Below are 11,039 nucleotides of genomic sequence, written 5' to 3'. Positions count from 1 at the left end.
TTATTGTCGCCAGGCCTCTCACCGACAGCTGCTCGTTAGTTGTCGCCAGCCGTGCGGAGGTGAACCAGTCGAACCTACATATGCAAACGTATACGACGTACATCTAAGTATCTATGTACATATGTATTACGAATACAAGCCAAGCGTAGTATTTCTACGATATACGGAGTGTATTATATAAACGTGTAGATATTGTTTGTAATATATTAATCTTTGAAGCGATGACAACCGCATTTCTTAGTTATATTTAGTTTACAAATGATATTTGTAAGTGAAAAAAAGTAGAATTTAAAATTTTTAATATTAGATGAATAAGCAAACATAAATAGAGAAATAAAGTCGACATATATTTATGAAATGAATAATAATATATGAAAATATATAGTTCATATCTCTTTGTTTCAAATGTTTTTTAAAGCTATCCATCTTCTAAAAATTTGAAAAGAATATGTAATGTCTGTCTTTTCAAGGTACACCCTGTACAGACGCACGCATTTGTGTGTGTGTGTGTGTGTGTGCGCAGTACGGTGTATACACACGCATAGGAACGCACGCGTGCGCTTTGTCGAACTAACGGCGGTCGAACGAACAAGTATACGAGTCAAGAAAGGCAAGCAAAGGCAAAGTAAAGGGACAAACCACGCCTTACGCCGCCTTGGCAGTGGAGAGAATTCGCTTTCGCCTCCACTTCTTCGTCTCTCACTTCTTGCCTCCGGCATAACTAATATATCGACGGCTACCTTCCCCCCTTCGCGTTCGTTCGCTCTCGCGTCGTCGATTCGCGATTCGCGTGATCTCTCGCCGACGTTTGCGAATCGTCGAGGAGATGCCAGATGCGTTCCGCGCGTTTCCGCTCACGACCGCGTCAGGTGCCGATAATACGTTTTCCTTCGTAATTACTTTAAAAATTATATATCTATGAAGAAAAATCACATTGTAAAAAATTTTATAAAAATTTATACTTTTTTGTCTGAAAGAAATTTCAGACAATATGTCTTAATCATCAGAGTCATTTTTCTGAAAGTTTAGAAGAGTGTGTCTGAAAATTCAGACAGCATTTTGTCTGAAATGTTAGACAGTGTGTCTGCAAAAATGCTGCACACACTTGTCTAAAGTTTCAATCATTTTTTTTACAGTGCATATATATATTTTACCAAACAGAAATTCTTTTATTATATCTTTGAAGACAGAGGCGCAAGAGTTTATTAATTTAATAAAAATATTAAAATACGTAGTTAATAAAATACGTAGTTATTAAAATGTTATAAATCTTATATACGTTATATACGTGGTACAAATATTGTTAAAATAATATTTGCAAATATAGCAATTATCGTTTGAATGACAATATCGGATTCTTCTAGTAGCGAAGTGTCACTGGGTTACTGGAAAATTTTCCAAGCTAGCAAGCAGGCACGAGGCGTTACTTCCCTATTACTGTTTTACGACGTATCGTTGGCGTATATAAAATTAGTTTCGTTCACGAGCAGTGTTGGCTTCCTATATATATATTTGCTCTAATTGAGATAGACTCTTATTTAGCATTTTGTGCGGGTATTTTAATTGCTTTATAATCTGTTAATTTGAAAACCAAAGTAGTCACTAATACGTTTACTTAGTATATTGATAATAATAATATGTGTGTGGTACTATTATACAATTAAAAATATATTTATAAATATAAATTTTTTAAGAAGAAAGAGTCTTTTACTTTAATACGTAAAAGGTATTTTGCAGTATATTAAAAGAAAAATATTGATATAATAAAATTAATAGAGAGAGAAAGACTGAATCAAAGTTTTACAAAATATGGAATGTCAAAGATCCTAATTATATTATTTTGAAAGTAGAGGCTTTTTTATTAACCGTGGATATTAATCATAATCATGTAATCTTTGGAACACATTGACAGAAGACGGAAGTGTGGAAAGAAAACTTTATTGATCGTAGATATCCGTAAAAGTTGTGCAGCTACGCTTCGCAGCCGGCAATTGTGATTCAAGCGAATCCTTCCTGACGGTCAGAATGTCACTAGGTTATTAGAAAGTTTTCCAGACGAGTAAGCGTAGCAGTAAGCGTTTACTATACTCCACTGCTTGTGAGAGGGAATCCGCTGTTTGCATCGCGTAACGTCTTACCAGAATCTCAATAATATTGCACAGTTTATTGTAAATCTTTGTTCCTTTTAATATAACTTTAAAAAACTTGTGAAAAAATATTTTATTTGTTTTGTACTAAGTCTATTAAAAATTTATTTAAAAAATATCTTGATATGTATAGAATATATTATATATAAACAGAAATGTGTATGTGTGTGTGTGTGTGTGTGATTTAAATTAAAACAGTGTGATGCTACGAGGATAATAATGATTGTCACGAATTAAAATAAAATTACAAAATCAGAAAGAAATTACTCCTCTCTCTTTGTACCTGCTAGGAATATTATCGGTAAAGTCTCTCGAGTCACTTTGAAAGTTGATCTGCATATCATCTACATAGCCTATTCTTACATCTGGCGGGTCATACGCGTATGGGTAGAATTCTTCATTCGATGCTACAGTTACACGCATGGAAGACAAACGCATATCGAGCGCGACGCAAGAGAGAACGAGTAAAAAAGAAAAAGAGAAAGAAAGACAAGCAATATACCGTTACTACGTCTCTTTAGCATCGAGAAAAAAAGAGCAGCTCGATCCTTTGGTTCAATGAATCTAACGAATATACGCTTTTGCATCGAAGACGGAAATGTCGCTTCTGATGTTCTATTTTTCAAATTTTTTTCGATTCAATTCCGTTTGCTCGCAATAAAAATTCATAGCTATGATTTTTCTTAAAAACATGAAATGTAAATATTTATAAAACTAAATGTATAAAAAATAAATGTATGAGACGTGTAGAGATGTAAAGAACATAGATACATCAGGTAAGAATATAAGGATATATAAGGACATAAAGATATGCATCGAACATATAGCATCTCTCTCATTCTCTCTTCTCTCGCCGTATATAGTCTCTCGCGTTCAATAGCGAATTAAGATAATACAGGCACAATGTCGAGCACTAAATTGCCAACGCGACGGCACGAACGTCACCGGGGATACTCCATTTCCTCCGCTAAGCGAGCGAGAGTCCTGCGCTTTAACATTTAACTCTCGCGGCTCTCGGGGCTCGGCGGACCACAATTGACTCTCTCGACGGGCGACTCCGCGGTATTTTGCATCGTAGATCTAACCGGCGATCGGCGTTCCACGATCTGTCCGAACGTGAGAGAGGATAACGATAACGGGAGTGCACGCCTGGGAAAACGATCCGTCCGTCTTCCGTGAGACGTAAACGCGCCTTTCGCGTTGCACTCTCGGCGCAACGACGAGATCTGCAAGGCTCTACTTTAGAGAGAGAGAGAGAGAGAGAGAGAGAGAGAGAGAGAAATGTGTAACGCAGGTATTATTTATTTCCGCGAATCGCGGATGAACCGATCGTACGACGATTTCAGGTCCGTTGGGCCTCCATACGCACGAATAACTTGGTCGCGGCTCTCTCAGCGAGCGGACTTTATATATGCGCCAAGGGAAAAAAGGGAGACAGAGAGCGAAATACCTCGCAGGGAAGTAATCGCGATACCGGTCTCTGGCGATCGTTATTTTCTGCACACTCGTCGTGGCAATTAACCGCAGCAATAACGATTTTTGTCCGGCCGCGTAATGCCCGAGCGCGGACAAACACCATTACACGGTGTGGTGTGGTGTGTTGAATCAGTTGCGGCGCGACAAAAATTGTAATGGAGCGTCTCGCATGTAATTATGATTTGTTACGAAGTTTCGAATGGCTCTATAACATTTGACGAGGAAACATATCGTTTTCTATGCGCGTGTGTTATATGCGGTTCACGGTGTCAATTTGTGCGCTTTTTATCGAAAGCGTGCATTACACGCTTTTGAAAACCATATCAGAACGAAAACTCGTATAATACTCGACATTATCTTTCTCTCTTAATTCCAGCAATCGACCTTCGAAGTCAATGACATCATTAAAGCAAAGAAGAGACGTCGCGAACCAACAGAGGCATTGTAGAAAAGTATAGCTCGATGCGCGAGATACATGTACGATTTTATCGAAGAAAGATAATTGCCATTTTTTCACACGCAATATTAACTTAATTGCCAAAAGTATATGAAATATCAAAGCAGCCGTCGTTAAAATTGTTTCATCGCGAAGGGCATCATTCGCCCTTGGTTCTACCAATGAACGTTCGGCGCTGATGATGAACATCTCGCCGCGCGCGTGTTCAATAAAACGTAATCGCGTACGATATTCACGGCGCGACGGTTAAGCTCCTCTCTCTTTCTCTCCTCTCGCGGCGCAGCAAAACCCGTAGGACAGAAACGAGCGCTACGGCAAAGTCCGCCGTTCAGGCGGTTAGCCTGGAGGCAACGGCACGAGATGAGCGATGGATCGGAACGATTCGGGAACAGTACAATCGGGATGCCATGTGATAGCGCAGGAATAATCCCGAAGCCGCTCAGATACTCTCTCTCTTTCGCTTTCTCGAGGGTAGTTAATCGGTCGATCGATTAATTGACGGTTCGCGCGCTCGCGAACCGCTCGCTGCCACGGAAAATACCGATCGATCAAAACAATCGATTAATCGCCCGCGCGTTTGATAAGGCCGGATGATAAGACGCCGGGGTATTGTTCCTCGTTGCAAACAATTAATGATACGCCGCCGATCGATAATCGACCGAGCCTCGCGATCGCGAAGCTCTAGGCTACTTTCTCCCGGATTTTTTTTTTCAGCTGCATGCGGAACCGCGGAAATGTTTCTCCGTCAGCATTTCCGCGAGATACTCGTGATAAGAGAATCGATGCGGATATAGGATGTTTTCACCACGCGCTTTAAAGACGCAAATGTGGTTTTTTTTTTTATATGCTGGTCTCTTTTTACAAATTCAGCGGACATAATCGACGCGAAATGCATTATTAAAATTTAATTAGTTTTGGATTACTTTTCGTGCCTTTAAAATTTATAAACATATTCAGATTTATGGCAAAATATGCAATTTAAGAGATGAAACACACAAGATCGAAAATCGATTTCTTCAAAGTTATAGCGATTTCCATTTATGCTAGTCAAACTGTCAAAGTGCCTTCTTTCCATTTTACGAACTAACAATATGCTATTGATTACGGGGGCGATCTACGCAAGAGCATTTGATATAATGTTTTTGAATGAAATTGGTAGCCCATCGCTCGGGGCTTACACTCGCGATTTCTACGTAAGGGATCTTCGTAAAAGATCGTCGGACTCTAAAACTCGTTTCCAATTAACGTGGCCGGTTACCGATGATGCGCGCTCGAATCTTTCGCTGACGTTCGACGCCCGAGACAGGAACACGCTTCTTCCTCATATTAATCTAGGCTTGTTGAGCCTGCTTCTTATCCATAACGGATTTTTCCGCGTTTTTGCCATGGGCCCGCGCAACACAGGCGCATTATCCCTAACGTGTTTCGTTCCCCGTCGCGATTATCCTCCCGGCAAACGGTAAATCCCTTTCCGATGGGCGGCCGTCAGACGTCGATTTGAAAACGGCGTTCGTCTCTCTATATACGCGCTTAAGATAATCTTATCGATAGTTGTATCGATACGATATCATTCTTATTGCGGAGATCGACTCTTGGAAGAACGGTATAATAATCTGCTTTACGCGCATTCGCGAAAGTACCTTGCCCTAAAGATATAAGGGTGTATACTGTATTGACCGGATATAATTACACGCGTTTTTAATTTTGCTTTATATATGGATCTTAAAGCAGCATGCATTTGCGTCTCTATTTGTTGCTAAGAGTACCTGCTTCGTATGCTATTCTCGGCGAAAAAATAGTAAACAGCTACGTAGTTTCCAACTACGTGTTATCTCTCATAGACATCAGGATGTTTACTCCTTAGAAAAACATGGAAAACCTGGAATTCTCAGAGACTCCTTTTATATCTGGAAAAAATCGGGGAATTCTCATGGAATTTTATCGGGACTCGGAAAATTTTTTAAAAAATCGCTAATCCGCCAAGTTGTGAATTATCTGTTGAAAATATATTATAAATATCTACCTGTTTCTGTTTATATATCTAATATTCTTTAAAAAATATTGAATATGCAATATTTATTCTTTATTGTAATTTTTAGCGATAAAAAAGATGAAAATGCAAATGAAAAACGTTTATCTTACGAAAGCTATTCAGTTCTTTTCAGTACATATTTGCAAATCTAGCACTTGAAACTTAAGTAGCTCTGTTCTTTCTTTGTATGAGTGAAAAGCATTAGAAAACGCATACAATAAAAAATCTTATTTTAGAAAGTTGCATCAAAAAAGATCTTTGAAATATGCTCTTTATCTGGAATTTTGAATAAAAATACCTGGAAAATCCGGAAATTTTCAAAGAATTTTTTTATCAGATTCAAGAAGACATCCTAGATAGAGACAGCATTCGCATTTTATTTCAATCTCTATTTTTATGGCGTGGTTCTTATTTTTTTAATTTGATTATACAAATATCTGTTAATTGCTCCTTGTGCTCTTTCTAATTGTTGCAAAGATTTTTATCGCTCATCGTGATCACTCATGGAACGCGATTGAACTCGAATAATCATCGCGCGCAATGAGTTCACTAGGTTTCCGAGCTCCAGACGCGCCCGCTCGCAAGTCGAGCGTGGCAAAATGCCGCGGCTCCACTTCGGCGAGCTTTCGTTCGAAACGGAAATGGTAGGTTGCAATTATTGCAGTCGTTGGCTTGACTTTCCCGTCTGCTGCGGCCGTGCGCGAGTGCATAACCGCCGCTGGTCGATTAACTACGACCTTCGCCGCAACGTTGATGCAAATAGACGACGTATCCGCAACGTGCCCGCCTCGGGATCTTGGTACGACAATTTTGCGACGACTTCGCTTTCCTTCCTTTCAGCTAGAGCTGGACGGTGAGCTCCTTGGAGCCTGAAGATAATTATTTCTTGGAGATCCCTCTTTTACGGAAACGTGTAATCAAAATGAGGGATTTCAAGAATGGGAATTGAATATTATATTGAATTGTGTCTCTCTGCATTTTTAAGAAGATCGGTGAAACGAGGCGAGAAAAAGAGCACAATTGGAAACCTGAAACGATATTACTGCTCTAACCCACGAACATGGGATTCGTCTCGCTCGAGAAGATTGGCGAACGAAAGTTATATGCAACGGCGACGTTCGTGGAGTTGCATGCTGCTCCGTTTGCATCATCGCACAATTGCGCGATCTCGGAGCGAATTTTAGCGCGTAGCGCGGGTTAATTATTATCCCATAATCGAACAGTATTAATTATCGCCCGTTTTCGCTGGAAAACTTTTATAATCGCCCCTAATAGACGTAATTCATCATTGTCATCTCGGAAAGATAATTGGATCTGCCGCGAGGCATGCAATATATTAGTTGATTTCCTCCAAAAGTTTCTGGAGAGAGGGATACGCCGCAGTAAAGCGTTTCACCTTTTAAATGTTAAAGTATTTTTTATTTTTATTATACATTGGTATTTTACGCATCCTACTATCATTTTATGTAAATATATAAAATAAAAGGAACTCATGTATTACGCGACCACTAAAATTTTAATCGTACGAGGCGAAACGGAGCGGCCGTTAATAAGCAAAGCAATTTTCGAGGAATAGCGACGTGACGGTACGAGTTTCGCAAGAGGATCTCGAATCGATCCCGAGCACAGATACCGCGGGCGATGCGTGATACTCGCCGGATCTTCTCGAACGCGTGTGTTGTTCACGCTGAGAAAAATTCACGAAACGTCATCTGGGCGCCGCGAGACGCTGCGTCGTCGCCGAGAACAAACAAAGGTACGCTCGTCCGTCTGTTCTCTCGCAAACGAGTTCCGCGGCCAATTATAAATTACCTCGAATTAAATCGATGGTCATCACCACCACTTATTGCTGACGGCGGACCTTGGCGAAAACTCCCCGCTTTTTACGATCACATATGCGCAAAGTCTTTTTACGGCGATGCGCGTAATTGCAACGTGGCGAAGGGAGTGATAAACAACGCTCGAGGCTGTATTATAAGACAGTAAGGGCGGGCTGGTTCCCTCCCGCTCGGGGTTTTCACTCGTTCGTACGCACGCGTTGGATAATATTTATCGGCATGCTTAATTGCCGCCCGAGACGAAACTCAACCTCGAAACTGCGTATTTTTTGTCGTGCTTTTTCTGACGCATCGAAATTGTTCTGCATACCCTCGTTCAGTGCCGGGAATAAATTATTCAAAATATCCATGCAATTTGTAAATAGACATGTCAAGAGTTCTTATCTATTTCTTAAAAAGAGTATATTTATTACATGAAAAAAAGTATTTTTTTGTTCTATTAGAGAGAAAGAGAGAGAGAGAGTTTTTAAAAAACACCTGAATGTTACATGTTTTTTTTTTTATTTCTTATCATCGAGCTGCTATTATATACGATATAACTTAGATATACACATAATAATATTTTCAGTGAATTTATTTAGCCGAGTAAGAAAATGTATTAATATGAAGTTGATAATTTCTAGTTCTATACTCAATTCCTTCAAAAATTTTAAGACTATTTCAAAACTTTGTTAATAAAATTATATATTTTTCATATCATGTACTTTATGTGTGTGAGACCGTGTGTTTAATTTTCTTATTATTCCGGAATTTCTCAACACTTTCGAAACATTGCTGGCTCTGGCCTCTTTCAACGTCCGCGCGCTGTCAGAGAATTACGAGCCTTCGAACTGATTATTAAGTCCCGAAGATTTAAGGTAGCACTTTAAATACCTGGGTAGTAACATTAAACGAAATTCACATTCTGTAATGAAAAAGCGTGCCAATATCGCCGTTCCCGTCGTTTAATGTTCGCCTACGCGGCCCGTTAGGCCCCCGAGGACGTTAACCCACTAACTGGGAGATTATTTTTTTACCTGCGCAGTTATGGAATCACTTGTGCTTGTAACCGCGACCGTGATTATCATATTTTGTGGTTTCGGATGTGGTGTTGTTTTCGGCCCCGAAATTTATGGCCCCGTTTTACGCCTGTATGATATCGAACGTTTCACAGACGTTTGAAATAATATTCGATTTATGCATGCATTGTAACACTGATTCGCGTAACGTAAAATATAGGAGATAAATAGAAATTCAACAGAGGAACATGAATTTCGCGATTGAAGATTGCTCGGTCGTAAAAAAATTCCCGTAGCTATGATAATAATTATTTTCAGTATCATATATATATTTCAATTATTAAAAATTATTGATTCGCATTACTATTGAGCAATGTTTTAAATAATCTTAAAAAAACAAACAGGTGCATTGTGCATATATATCTTAATATTCAATCGCGGTGCAGACTTTTTTCTTGGCGTTAGAAATAATTCTTTCTCCCTCTCTTTTTCCGAGCATTATGGATTCAACGTAGGAGGAACCGAAGAAGTAACTTAATGAGCATAATAAATTACTGGTGTACAAATATAACGATCGCGAGCTTAATGTCGATAGACTGTTTTCTAAACCGGTATGCACACACAGTACGATGCATCGCGAGGGGAATCGGCGGACGATGGGGATACCGCCGTATTCTGCATCGCCAATTTGCATGACCGATGATCGGGCCGCTACTATACGCCAGTGACTAGGTGCATCATCATTACGCACTACCGAGATACGTTCAAACTGTCTGTAATAACAGTCGCACGACCCCGCGCGCGTACACGAGAGTGCAGGGTTGCGTTTATTAAATTACGTCAAATTATTGGTACGCGTCGTGGTATCCGGCCGAGGCCTCAACATAGAATAGCCACGGCCTCGCCGTGGTTGTTTAACAGCGAGCAATCACGCTACTTTCCCAATTAGGCCGCTAATTTTAACGGGGAGCGTGTAATTGCCGCGCGGAGCCAAATTCTCTTGTAGCGTAGTTCACTTTCCCAGAACCGCTTAATCGTAGGTCAATGGCTAATGCACATGAGCGATATGGAATTAAGTTATCTCAATGTATTTCAATTATGAAGATTGATACGCCGCGATATTGATTACGCTGCGGGACGGAACTGAACGAAGACAATCTCGCCTTGTCCTTATCGGGCAATCCATCGAATTTTAATCAATTCAAATTACTTATCGAACTATTTATCGATTCAAATCACTTACCGAACCACTTATCGAAGCAAGCTCGAAATATTACGCGAAGACTAATTATTCGCAACATGCTAAAAACCAATGCAAATGAAAGAATATGAAATTGATGGATGGGATCGATGTGAACCGTCTGTATTCGCTCTTGTCTCAGAGTACATATATATCTTGAAAATATAGTAAAAAAGGAGGTCGATATATTCAGCTATCTACATGTGAAGACACGATATGGCGACATATGGTACATGAGACAAGAGACGGGACGGAACTAAAGAAAGACGATCCTGCCCTATCTTTATCAGACGATCGATTGAAGTTTAATCGATTCTAATCGAACTTCTTGTTGAAGCGAACTCGAAATATCACGCGAAGACGCAACTAATTTGCGAAACGAAATATATTTAATTTTAAGCATTGTTAGAAAAATAATTATTGTTTGTTAAGATTGCAATGAAATAATAATTTATAATTAACTAAGACTATGTTTACAGTTGTAAAAGTACTTTCGCATGCTTTTCTCAGCTAAATATAGTCTTTATATAGTTGGTCTTTAATTAGAAGAATGTAACTATTGAATCATTCGCATCTTAAAGTATGAAATTCCATTTTGAATATCTCACTCGCCTCTCATATGCTCTTTAGATGAGAGAGATTCGAGTAACAACTATAAATACGAACCTAAGTTATCGTCGAAGCGCGACACTTTCAATTAACGATTTAAAAATTCCGGAGTATAATTCTATTTATCCATCAGATAACACAACGCGCGTATATCGCATTTCATTACTGCCAGCACGATAGCTGTTCATCAGCGATCAAGATTGAAAAGGGGGATAAAGTCTGTGAAGTTTCATGTTTTCCAA

The sequence above is a fragment of the Formica exsecta genome, unplaced genomic scaffold, assembly GCF_003651465.1.
Source record: "Formica exsecta isolate Colony F162 unplaced genomic scaffold, ASM365146v1 scaffold48, whole genome shotgun sequence".
Taxonomy (NCBI): Eukaryota; Metazoa; Arthropoda; class Insecta; order Hymenoptera; family Formicidae; genus Formica; species Formica exsecta.
Note: the sequence above shows the minus strand (reverse complement) of the source record.